We start from the raw sequence: 14,279 nt of genomic DNA, 5'->3' as shown, positions 1-14,279 counted from the left end.
ATCTGAATCAAGAAACTTTAATATAACAATAAAAGAAAAGATGGTATATAAAGTCAAAACAAGTTTATGTTGGATCAAGAAGTACGAAGTTCACAAGAGATGACCACTTAAATCAACAGTAATATTCACAAAGATTTAAGAGAATGATTAGGTACACAATCAGGCAAGAAAAGAATCAAATCAAAAAAAAAATTTCCAAGAAAATATGGGACAAAAATTCGAGGAGAATACTAGAAATATGGTGTATCACAGTAAAGCAAGTTCAGAGTACATCAAGGAGTTATACAGTTCACGTAAAGGAATGCAACATCAACACCTATGTTGCCGAGAATCTATAGAATAGCCAAAAGCACGATCAGATTGAAATATGCTTAAGATGTAGGACATGAAACAAAATAATCAAATTTCATTTCAACAAGAATTGAAACAAGAAACTCCCAATATGAAATATAGAGGAATGAACGATCCATCAAATTACGCGGCACGATTATAGCGCATACTTCAACACAAACTATCCCAAGAAGAACACCTAACATTCCCAAACTTAACGATTACCATTACTCAAATAAAAGAAACGCAGGAGTTTAAAAGAACTATTTCTCGTAGGTTAAAATTTTTTGCTCTGTATGCACCATGCTCAACAATCATACCACAAAATGTGACAACGCTAAATAGAATGTAGAAATATATACATATTTTACAACAAAACTAGAAAGCGAACAAAACAAAACAAAGTCCAGTAGAACAATATCATCATAGCATAAGAGGCTTTACGGCATAAGTAAATGTTGAAATCACCGAAAAAGCTTTGCCATATTCCTTATTCCATAACCATTCCTAATCAACATCATCATCAAGACTCTAAAAAGACCAAAAACGGTAAGAATATTGCAAATAATTGAAAGAGCAGATTAGGAAAAGGACATAGATGTTGCATCCAAAATTAGAAGCCAGCATATATAAGAAAAAAAAATAGTATCACCCAGAGATTTCTACTTCTAAATATCAACAATGATAACTAAATGAAATATTCAAACACAATCAATCAAAGTATATTAATAAAAAAAATATTTAGAATGAGCAAATGCAACATATGAAAAAAAATTCGAAATAAATGAACCAACTAAAAATAGGAAACTCATGAAAAGAAAAAAAATATTGATAAATTTTACATCTCCAAGATCAAAATGTCATCAATCCATACCCATCATTTCTCATGTTAACAAGTTATGATGAAACAATTTAAGATCAAACCCAGTGACTCAAAGTGAACCCATCAGTTTATTTAAAGTTTAGACATCTCTAATCTTCATACATAGCAAACAAGTATCAAAGCTGTCTTAAAATAGTAAAATTAGAAAAGTAATCAATTTTTTTTACAATGCCTACTTTATAATAATCCGTGAATATAATAAGAAAAAAACTCATATAAAGAATTTATTCAACTTTAAGTAATTAGATATCCAATCTTTTCTATTTGAAATTACCAGAAATTATCTTCAATATCTAAGACCTACGATTTCAACCTCACAAGTTCAGAAAACCAATCTCCCCAAATCTCTGAGAAGAAGAACAATAGTTGAGAACAGAGGGATTTTCAAAAAAACAAGGATTAAGAAAATGTTCAAGTTTCAGATCTTAGCCAAAAAGCAAAGGTCATCTTTTACTCGCCAACAAAAAGCAAACATTCACAATCTATGCTTCACCTTCACATGCATTATCCTATTTGAAAGTAGACCAAGTTCCTTCACAACGAATAAACTGAGATACCACTCGAACAAATATTCAGTTTAAAATCAATTTCAAACAACAAAGTAGCATTTACTGCTATCACAGTTACAATCATATATCTAAAATCAGCTAATAAAAAAAAAATAAAAGACAAACATCACCAAAATAAATAAAATTAAGAGTTGATTCTAAGTTTCTAACACACTGTCATTCATACATAAACGAAATTTTTGTCATGATAATACATATAAAGTAGGTTGTTTGATCTGCCCTTTAGTAAGACATTCCTGTCTAAATGTAATCTACTGTTGCAACAATGAAATCAAAGCAAAGCACATAATTATTAAAAGACACAGACACATCGGCTGTGGTGTGCACTTCTAAAGTCAGACCAACCAAATTATTTTAACTTTCAGTTTCAAAATAATGAACATGATTATAAAAATTCACTTGAAAGTATGAAATCATTTCGACATGATCACGAAAAATGTTTCTTAATCTAACTAATGATAAACCTGAAAAAGTATAAAGGTAGTATAAGAGAAAATCTTCTGAGCTTTACTTTCATCTAAATAGAGTGAAAGGGGTCCTCATTGAGTAGATAGAAAGTTGTGAAACATTATATTGTAAGCATCCAAAAGCTAAGTAATTTCTCTCCTTGTTCCTCAATTTAAGTTTCTGCAAAGTTAGCTCTCACCTCTTTCTTTAAGTATCACATATCTCTCAGAAATCTCTTGAAATAACTAATTTCTTTCACAAGCATCATATTCTGTAGAAATCATCAGAATTCAACAACAATAGAAAAATTATAAAACAACATAATCACAACAATTCCGTGACAGAAAAGCCATGTCCAGCATCACAATACCATAATAGAACTAGATCATCAAATTAGAAAAACTCAAACAAACTTCTAGATCAAAAAGACCTTCGATCCATCTAACTAATCACCCAATTAATTCACTATACATAAGCAGATAAAATCATCAATCAAACAAACAAAAATAGCACTCTATTCATATGTTTCATCACATAGTCCTTCTTCTTGAGCAACTAAATAACAGTTTTTTTTTAAATTATTGATTTAAAAGAAAGAATCAAAAGCAAATCAAAATTATGTTATAACTTTAAAGATTATCAACATAAGAAGAAAAACTGCAATATCGTTTATCAAATTCCGAACAAAGCATTTTGATCAGAAACTCAACAAAAATCCATGAAATCCACAAATCCAAATACATTTCTATAAGAGAATTAGATAATAATTCACGGCAAACACCGATCGAATCATCCAAGTAATGCATGAGATATTGACATCAAGAATCACAGAGAACAACACAAAGACGAATAAGAATTAAAGCATACATTCACCAAAGGCGAGAAAGATTAGAATTAGCTACAAGGCATAAATCGCGAACCAGAACCGAAATTGAAGTCATTGCAAAAGCAAATTCAAGAAAAGGTACCAAATGATGACTCGAGGTTGGGTACAAAGAAGAAGAAAGTGGTGGCAAGAAGCGGCAACGAACACATGGTAACAAGAACCAGAAGACAAGAATGACAAAAATGACTTAAAAGATAAGAATGACATTCCTACAGGCCTCTGATAGTGCCACAATTTGTATAAATAGGCACGCTTCTATTTATACAATTGTGATCCTACCATAGGACACTTGCTCCATGTTACACAGATTAAACCTAAGCTCTGATACCACTTTGTCACGGCCCAAAATGAACCATGACCGACGCTCAAGGAAACAGTTCCATAGCAAGCCTATCAGACTCAAATATAAATTAAATAAGAAAATTACAAATATTTTTAAATAAATTTACAGTTTCTAAAATGAATAATTACATATTTTTAATAAAAGGTAAAATAAGTAAATATAGATGAATCCTGTCTGTGACATATGGAGCATATGACGTCTAAGAACTCAACAAAAATGAAGTACCAATTGCAGATCATTACTCTTGAATAGAAGGCTCACACATTCAAGTATTTGTTCCTGAAAAAGATTTTTTAAAAAAAAAGGGTGAGTTTTGCAACTCAGTGACTAGATAATACATCTATAATCCACATGAGACCATATAAACATTATCATAAAAATAATTTTAGTTAGAAAATAATAATTTATACGAATATGTGAATCAATAAGGGAGTTCTCATACAGAAATCAAATCAAATAATCCACACTTGGGCGGCTCCACCTCTAAGGGTAGCCCTTTCCTCTCGTGTGTTCTAACAGAATAACAGATCTAACGTGTGGCCTACACGTTAGGCTAGCAACACCCCTGCTAGCTGGAGTCTGAGTTAGATGCATCTAAGTTAACGTCATAACCGCCGTTAACTACGATTTTCTAATACGAGCCTCCCAAACCAATTCAAAACATATAGTTTCAAATACAATAAATCCTTGATCTTTCAAATATATAAGATATCGAATCAAATCAAATCATATTATACTTTCTCATCAGAAATCTTTCCAATCCTACTTTTTCAATCATAAGAAATTTCAAATATATTTCACAACCTTTAAAGTGAGTACTAACAAATACTTCAATGCTTTAAAAACAGATTTTCAATTAAAATCAAACATTTTAGAATAATACAAAACTTCTTCAAAAATATATATAGTCTCATGTATAGTTCCGAAAGTATAAACTTCATAAAAATGAATTATTTAATTCTAAAAAATCAATTATTCTAATCCATTTAAAATCATTCAAGGCAAATATAGTGAGTATAATTCAAAAATCATAATTGATATATATCAAAATAATTATAGATGCACAATCAAACAATTATAAATGTAAAGCCTACTCACAACATGGTCCTAAGGGACCGAAGAGGCCGAACTCAGGTGCCAAATTAAAAGGGTACGAAAGAGCGCGAAACTTGAACTGGGACAGTGCAGCAACTTCAATTCTTACGATAGCAACAATGGCCACGACACCAGCCAAAGGCAGTAGATTCAAATCGAATGAAAGACAAATACAAATATAGTTCTGAAAATCTAAAACAGAATAGAGGCCAAAAATAAATCAGAATAAGAGCAAGACAGAGAAATGAAATGGCGGCAGAGATAAGGTGAAATTGGAACAGATCAAGGGAAGAAACTAGACCAGAACAGTGGCAAGACAGTGTTTCCGGCAAGTTTGGAAGTTGTAGCATGTTTTCCGGCAACAGTAAGAGCTACACTGGTGAAGCAAAACAGTAGTGCCATTAGATCTTCTCCTCCAGCAGTGGCATCAGTAACTCCGACGAAAACAGGGAGGACAGGGGTCAGCCACGGTGGAGCAAGTTAGGGGATGAAGTAGCTCCAGTGCACCAGCGGTGAGTTCCAGCGACGGCAACAGCAGAAACCTCCATCGTCACCTCCTCTCACGACTGCCACCCTCCTTCCCTCCATCTTGTAGCTCTCTCACCCTCTCTTCGTACTCTGCGCTTTCCGCTGCAACGACAAGGTCTCCCTCTAACGGCGATTTCTTCGGCAGCAACGACGGCAAGGCGGCGCGACAGCGAGCTGAATGCAGCTGCGCGAGACGGGTGCGGTGGCGACGCAATGGCAAGTTGGATACGGTGAGGCACGACACCGGTGCAGTAACCCTCTCCCTCCTCTTCTTCCTTCTCTCCTCCTCTCCTTCACTCTCTCGATCTCCATCTTTCTTTTTTTTTTTCTTTTCTCAGCTCGTGGGTGTGTGCTGTGAGGAAGAGGGTGTGGGCGAGTGTGTGTGCGGCTGTGAGAGGTGAGTGAGTATGTTAGAAGAGGGTTAGGGTTTGGTTTGAAAAAAAGGGAAATAAGGGTATTGTAGGGATTTTACATATTTATAGAAATTAATGAATTAATTATTGGGGTTATAAATTTATTGTATTGTTTATAACGGTAAGATATAATAAATATAGGGATATGGATTTAATATCTTCGTAAGTTATAAATTTGGTTAGACACTATTAATTTCTAATTATTGTCGTTGGTATTATTGTATTGTTTTTTGTATATTTTATTTTTTTGTTGATTTGGAAATAATAGTTGATTTGACAAAAATTGAGTAGTTGATTCTAAAATTTTGCTACGTAAATAATGTTATTGACATGACATTAGTAAAAAGAAAAAGATGTTTTAAAAATAATATGAGTAAACCTATCCATCTACTTTTATATATTAAGAATAGAAGCTTGGGATCATTTTTGTTACTTTTGCTTGATACGTACTAAAAATGACAAAGCAAAAAAGAAAGACCAAAATACCAAAATAGGACAAATAAATGGAGTAGTTAATCTTCCGAAGTTCCACAATTGATTAAAAAAATATCAATATTCAACAGGGCTAGTCAAATACTCTCTCTAGCTTAAAAAAATATCTTTTTAATTTAATAGTAACATTACAAAATTACTAAAAATCTAGTACTATAAAAGTGGTTTCTTTTTTGCTGTTGATAGGATTGCTGTACTATGTTAAAAAATTAAAAATAATTGAACAAAAAAATCAATATCACTTGATAATTCTCAAATGAGATATATTTTTATGTGGTGGTTTCTAATTTTAGCTGCAGGTTGGTATGATTACTCCATTCTACTTTAGAATTTATTTTTTCTGCTTTTTTTTTTTTTGGAAAAAAGAAAAAGCTGTAAAAGCTTGATTTGAGAGGAAATTAGTTATATGCACTTCATGTCAAATGATGTAAAATATGAATAAAATCAAGGCTATAAAACTCTGAATTTGACTCTAATACTCTCGAGTTTTCAATTTTTAGATTATCAACGAATAAATAAAGCTATTGAAAATGATATTGAACAACAGAATGAGAAGAATAAACGGCAAAGTTGAAAATCTTTAGGAAGATACCTGGGACGAATTTCCTATGTTGGCGGCGCCGAATGGTGACGTTGGTCTGAGACCCAGAATCGAGTTCTGACAGGAAAACCGCAACAAGAGGAATGAAGTTTGTCCTGTTTCTGCAATTTATACAATGCGGCTCTGCTGGACATCGTGATGGACAATTTATTTTGAGGGAAAAACAATAGCTCATGGAATTGGAAGAGGATGGAGAAAATAGAATCTTAATATAGAAGAGGTGCCAAGAGGAAGAGGATTTCAAGAAAATATGAGAAAAGTTATTTTTTTGTGTTTTTTTTTTATTTGAAAAATAAAAGTTGATTTGGCAAGATTTGAGTGGTGGATTCTAAAATTTTGCTAAGTAAGTGACAGTGTTGACATGGTGTTAATAGAAGAAGACTTAGAAATAATGTGTGTAAACCTATGTACCTACTTTTATATATTAAGAATAGATTGAAAGAATGCGCGTGAAGTAGTTGGAAGTTAATTAAGGTTACTAGAGTGTTTTGTTCTTTTCATGCTGCAGTGCTACACTATCCAAATGCAAGAATTTTCAGCTAAATAATCACTATGACGCCACCACTATATATATATATATATATATATACTCTTCCCCGAGTCCTCCGTATGCATCTCATTTCCATACAGATTAAACTAATCCTTATTAATCACTTACAATGGATTGCATGAGAATCCAAAGCCCCTTGTCTCATAAGAAGAATTGGAAATATGATGTGTTTGTGAGTTTCAGAGGCGAGACTCGCTACAACTTCACCGATCAACTTTTTGATGCTCTCCACAGATACAGCATAGTTGCCTTCAGGGATGATACTAAGCTCCAGAAAGGAGGACTTATTATCTGCGGGGCTCCTGGAAGCTATTGAAGCATCACAGGTCCTGATTGTTGTCTTCTCTATCAACTATGCTTCCTCCACATGGTGCTTGCAAGAACTAGCAAAGATAGCTGATTGTATTGAAATACCGGGACAGCGTGTTCTGCCTGTTTTCTATGATGTGAGTCCGACTGAGGTGAGAAGGCAAAGTGGAAATTATGAAAAAGCCTTTATGAAACATGAAGAAAGATTCAAAGATGATGCAGAGATGACGGAGCAAGTGCGAAGATGGAGGGCAGCTCTAACACAAGTAGCCAATCTCTCTGGCTGGGATATGAGGAATAAGTGAGTAAACAGTTCTATGTTTTGCTATTTACTCCTTTAAAATAAAGACATTTCAAAGATTTCATTGGACAATTATGATTGATAGACCATCTCATGGTATACATAGTTTTGTTGAACTAAGAATTTAAGTTTTCAAAACTCTATTATCATGTTCTGTCTTTTGTTTTTCACCTTTTTTACTATATATTCAGGTCACAATCTGCTAAGATTGAGGAACTCGTGAAAGCGGTAACAAGTATATTGAGTCCCAAACCATCATCAAGTCTATCTAATGATATAGTTGGGATGCAATCCCCTTTAGAAGAACTCAAAAAGATTCTAGCTTTAGGCTTGGATGATGATGTTCGTGTGGTAGGGATTTGTGGAATGGGTGGTATAGGAAAGTCAACTCTTGCCACCATTTTATATGAAGCAATCTCTCATCAATATGATGTTTCATGTTTTGTAGATGATGTAAGCGAAACATACAGACATTATGGTCCACTTGGTGTACAAAAGCAACTTCTTTGTCAAGCTTTCAAGGAAGAAGATTTTCTTATATGCAATCTTTCGTTGGCAAATAATCTTATTCAAACTAGGTTACGCCATAGGAAGGTTTTCATAGTTCTAGATAATGTTGAAAAAGGAATTCAGTTGGAGAAGTTGGCTATAAAACGAGAATGGCTAGGTCCAGGGAGTAGAATAATTATAGTTTCTAGAGATGAACATATATTGAGAGAGTATGGAGTGGATGGAGTTTATAAAGTTCAACTCTTAAATGATGAGAATGCTCTGCAATTGTTTTGTAGAAAAGCTTTCAAATGTAATCATGTTGCACAAGATTACAGACGTTTGACAACTTCTGCATTAACATATGCTAGTGGACTCCCGTTAGCAATTAGAGTGTTGGGCTCATTTTTGTTTGGGCGAAATGTGTCTGAGTGGAGTAGTGCATTAGTTAGACTAAAAGAAAAACCAACAAAAGACATTCTAGATGTGCTTAGAATCAGCTATGATGGACTTGAGGAGATGGAAAAGGAGATATTTCTTGATATTGCATGTTTCTTTCCCTCTGGGAATGGAAAATGGGATGTAGAAGATATTTTAAGTATTCGAGGATTTCAACCTGATATTGGTTTAAGAATTCTCATTGATAAGTCACTCATAACTTATAAGTGGGACGATATTATCAATATGCATGATTTGTTGAGAGATTTGGGTAGAAGTATTGTTCGAGAAAAATCGCCCAAAGAACCAAGAAAGTGGAGTAGGTTATGGAATCAAAAGGATCTAAGTGATGTCTTGCGGGAAAACAAGGTAAAATAGTTATTGAGAATATTGTTCTTGACTTTATTTTTAGAATTTAAATAATTTTCAAAGGTCTAATGTTTCAGGCAGCAAAAAACCTTGAAGCCATAGTTCTGCCAAGATTTCATCAAAATAGAGAAGAGATGTCAGAAAGGACAACACTGAGGGTTGAAGCTTTATCACAAATGAGGCACCTTCAATTACTCATCCTCCGAGAAGTGAATTTCTTAGGATGTCTTAATTTTCTTTCTAATGAGTTGGGGTATGTTGATTGGGAAGACTATCCTTTTACATGTTTGCCATCAAGCTTTCAGCCAAATAAACTCGTTAAATTAATCCTACATTATAGCAACATCAAAGAACTATGGGAGGGAATAAAGGTATGATAGATATCATTGTATTATTCATGTTTTAATTATATTTGAAAGAAAACAAGAACACAATTTTCTTATTCTTTCTCTTTTCGTTCACTTAATTGCAGGATCTCCATAATTTGACATATCTGGAACTATGTCATTCCAAAAATCTTGTAAAGATACCAAATTTATCTCAGGCCCCAAATCTTGAGTACATAAATCTTAAAGGATGTGTGAAACTTGTTCACCTTGATGCATCTATTGGTTCTCTGGAAAAGCTTCTTTATTTGAATCTAGAAAACTGTAAAAATCTTGTGAGTATTCCCAACAGCATATTTCATCTTAATTCTCTTAAATATCTACACCTATCTGGGTGTTGGAAATTACTTAAATATCAGTTGTTAGAGAAACCAAGACAAAGCAAGCAGTTGAATACAGGTCAAAGTGTGCAAAGCCATATGACAACCTCCATATGCAAAACTTTTACAAGGCCTCTCAACTTTTTATCTTCTAGAAGGTGCTCCAATTCAGTTGGTTTGTTGGTGCCTATTTTGTCCCGTTTCCCAGCTTTGGTATATCTTGACATAAGTTTCTGTAATCTAGTTCAAATCCCTGATGCTATTGGACAGTTACGTTGTTTACAATATTTAAACATAGGGGGAAACAATTTTGTTACACCACCTCATTGCATCAAGGAACTTCCCAAGCTAACTTGGTTGAACTTGGAGTACTGTAAGCATCTAAAGTGGTTGCCTAGTACACTTTTGCCGATCAGAAGAGTATATTATGGAGGAATATATGTTTTCAACTGCCCGAATTTGAGTGACACGGAAGGTTGTGGTGTGACAGTTATTTCATGGATGATAAAAATGATTCAGGTACCAACTTCAATTCCTTCTTTCTTTTCCCATTTTGCTTTTTTCTGTGTATATTATGAACTTATATTGTTAATCGTACCTAATTTCTACGGTGGCAGGTGAACCTGCAATGCTCCTTACCCAAATGCACAATTGAAGCTGTTGTTCAAGGAACTAAAATTCCAAGGTGGTTCAGCAAACAGAACACGGGTGGTTCAGTGAGCCTTGATCCATCTCTCATTGTGGATGACAATAATTGGATTGGCATTGCTTGTTGTGTAACATTTGTTGCACATCATGATCCAACTCAATTGTTTGAAGAAACAAGAGATCCTCGAGTTCTAATTGGTTTTGGTTTGCGTTGTACTCGTTCCTATGAGAACATTTATTCCCGAATTCCAATATGTCTTAAGAAAGATTTGATCACAACTGAAGTAGATCATATGTTGTTAAAGTTTATCTCCCGGGAAGTTTTCATCAATGATTATGCAAGGGAAATAAAAGAAGTAGCATCTGATCTTCATGGTATTGAATTGCATACCATAAGTGATTATCCAGAAGTAGTAGAAGTGAAGAGGTGTGGTTACCGTTGGATATTTAAGGAAGATTTGGAACAATTTAACCCAACTATGATGTTTAGCGCCAATTCTTCAGCTCAGAGTCCCAACCACAAGTTTCTCGCAATTCAAGATCACCAATAAATAGTCCGCAATCCTTATATTCATCAATGATAATTTTGTAACTTGTAACATTTTAACAGCAATGATAATTTTGTTTTACATTTACAAATGGGTTTTTGTAATTTAAATGTTTTTAATTAAATTACTATAACATAAAAATAAAACAATCAGTCAGTTTTAAAAATATTGGATTCAAAATTAAATATTCAATTGAAGTTTATTCATTTGAATTCATATAATCATATATATTAAGTTATAAAAATATCCTAAAAAGTAAAAACATTAGTTAAAATGGTAAAAAAAGAAATTTTAGTTTTTCCAATAAACTAAATACATAAAAAACTTAAAATCTTAACTTATATTTTATATTTTCTATGAAAAGATTTTCATATAATAATAATAATAATAATAATAATAATAATAATAATAATAATAATAATAATAATAATAATAATAATAATAATAATAATAGCAATTTATGGATCCAACCAACAATGGTACATGTATGTGTTTTTTGAAAGAAAAACTTATAAATTTTTAAGTATAAATATTCAGAAGAATTTAGATGCTGAAAATAGGCTAGATAGATAGTATCTTCCAAAATTCCGCTCCAATTTCAGTTGTATTTTAATACACGCTATTTTCTTGCAACAATAGCAGTAGCTAAAAAGTAAAAAATACATTTAAAGAACATATGCAAATTGCACAATAATAAGTAATAACAGTCTAAAAATATTTGATGATAAAATGTATTAATCCATTTCTAATATTTACATCTTTGATATCTAACTAAGATGCTAGTTTCACAACAAAAGAAGGATTGAAAAACAAATTCTAAGCGCCTTATCTACAAAATTGTTACTCAACTATCCTCTGTGAGTTTCTTTTAGTATTACTCATAAATCATAATCCATTCAAGTAAGAAGTGAGGTCCATGAAAGCATTCTCTTCTGTCTAATAACTCCCATTGAAATTCTTCTTCTTCTGTCTTGCTTAGTAACTCCCGAAGCAAAGTTTGATTTAAATATGAAATTGGAATCACAAACCGTTTCATTTTCTCTCTAATATAGTTTGCGAGATAGCCTTTTTTGAACATCATCAACTTTACAAGATTCTTGGCTATCAGCAGATGATACTCTTCTAATAGTTTGTTTCTTTTTTTATTTTATTATTATAGGTTATGGACCCTTTTTTCACATTTCTGTTGGGATGGTTCTGTTTTGAGTTTATTTTACTACTGTCCGAATTGAACCACTCAACAAACTCGTCTCGCAAATTAGTATTTAGTACTTGTTTAGTTCTAACTTTAACTTAGTCATATACAAGGAGGTAGATGACTTATAAATAAAGGTGAGAATTTGAGTTGTAAGAGTGTGAGTTATTTGTAACAACTATTTGAATAATAATTTTTTTATTAAAGCTTTTTTTATTGTGTTTTTTTTTTTGTATTTTTAGTTTTCTTATTAAATATTAAAGGTTAGGTTGATTGGTTTTAATTTAAATAGTTAAATAAATCCAAGTGTCAACACAATAGTATTAGAGTGTGTCCAAAACTCTGATACTAGCTAATCTTTTTAGATAGGTAAAAACTTTTATTTCTACCAATTTTTTTTAAAGAGATCCATTAATTCTATGAATTTTTTCAATAATTCATAAAATTTATAATTTTATAATATTATTTCATAATATTATTACTAGCAAAAATAAAATTCAACCTATTTTTTTGGTTGCCTAAGGTATCTCCCGATTCGACAGACCAAGGACTAATCCGTCGCGGATCGGAACTCCATTTAAAGGTCTGCCGCTATCTATGAGATCCTTTCCTAAATACTCATGAATTTAGTTAGTCACCATCACACAGTGTCATATAAGGAAAATGAGACGATGATTTATAATTAGATTCTTATTTGTTAATTTAAAAAGAAAACAAAAAATACTTAAAAAAGACTTACTTAAAAATTTTAATTTAGTATAAAAATAATAGAATAATTAAACTTTACATTTTTTCATAAAGACATCCTTGGGATTTGAGAGAATGATGTGATCCATATTGGTCATGTTAGAGATATTCTTGTTTGCAGCACAAGCCATAGTGGAGAAGACTCACTGTAGATAGTCAATGTTGTAAATTTTTCGTCGTTCATGTGGAGAATACCGAACATGCTAAGAAGCTACAAGTCATGTATATGAGATCCTTCTCTATAATTGCTCATCAATTTCGTTAGTCATCCATCAATGACAGTCATGAGAAGAAAATAGGACAGGCCGCTAAGATCAAGAAACATGCACCATTTGCCGCCATAGGAAAAATGTTTGGCAAATGAAAAGATTTGGACAAACGAATCTGTTATCTATTTTTAATTTACTGAAATTGATACCTACTAGTGTTCTAAAATCAAAAGTATTGTCACATCAGCTTAATAGTGAATTTTGCATAATTTTTTCATCTATTTTTTGCTCTACATATATAGTAATATTAATATTCTTTTCCCTTTATTTTCTTCCTTTTAAAGTAGTTAAATGATATGCTGTGAAAAAAAAAGTAAAATCTTGAGGGCTTTGTGCCCACCTTCCACATATTATTTACCACTAAGAGCTTCACATGGACATGGGTGATGGGGTCAATCGAGAAAGGACAACATAGGCGTATATGATTTTTTTTTTTTTTTAAATCTCCACAAAGAATTCTCTACATGTATAAATTTGTTATTTTGATAAGAAAAATTATTCTTTTATTTTTAATTCTAAGTTTGGAATTTTATCAACAAAATTAGGAAAAATACTCAAATAAAAGAATATTTAGAATCAAGTGCAATTTTATACAATGAAAAAGATGATATTATGACTATTCTCTAAGCACAAAATGAAGAAATTGTTCAAAAAAAAGAAGATTGACAAAACAGAAAGAGAAAGCAAGACGCTGCAAGCCCAAAAATAAAAAAAAAATGTGTGTAATAATTTATTAAAATAATTTGTTTTTGGAATGGTAGGGGTTTAATGGGTGATGAAAAATTGAGCATGGTCAAAAACCTCAAGAAAAAATTTAAGTTGAATACATTGGGCTTGTTTGAGATTAAGTGGCGGGTAGTGATGAAATTTGATGTAATAAGAATTCGGGAGAGTGATGCTGCGGGATGAAAATATGTTGAGTCGGAGGGTGCCTCAAGTGGTTTACTGTTAATTTGGGATGAAATAAAGTTTAAAATGAGTCGTTGTCATAAAGTGGTGTTTTGGTTGTGTGTTGAAGGGGTCTTACTAAAAATAATTTTAATTATACTTTCTGTGGTGTATGGAGTTCATACAAGAGAAGAGAAATTTGTTGTGTGGGAGAAATTAAGTTATATTGCGAGTT

The 14,279-nt window shown here is 32.3% G+C and overlaps 1 pseudogene; it reads left to right on the top strand.

Moving 5' to 3' along the window:
- Positions 1 to 7,110: 7,110 nt before the first annotated feature.
- On the top strand, positions 7,111 to 11,036 carry LOC112736978 (disease resistance protein RUN1-like; annotated as a pseudogene).
- Positions 11,037 to 14,279: the final 3,243 nt, after the last annotated feature.

This window comes from Arachis hypogaea, chromosome 13 (genome assembly GCF_003086295.3).
Source record: "Arachis hypogaea cultivar Tifrunner chromosome 13, arahy.Tifrunner.gnm2.J5K5, whole genome shotgun sequence".
Lineage (NCBI taxonomy): Eukaryota > Viridiplantae > Streptophyta > Magnoliopsida > Fabales > Fabaceae > Arachis > Arachis hypogaea.
Note: the sequence above shows the minus strand (reverse complement) of the source record. Positions and strands in the feature narration are given on the sequence as shown.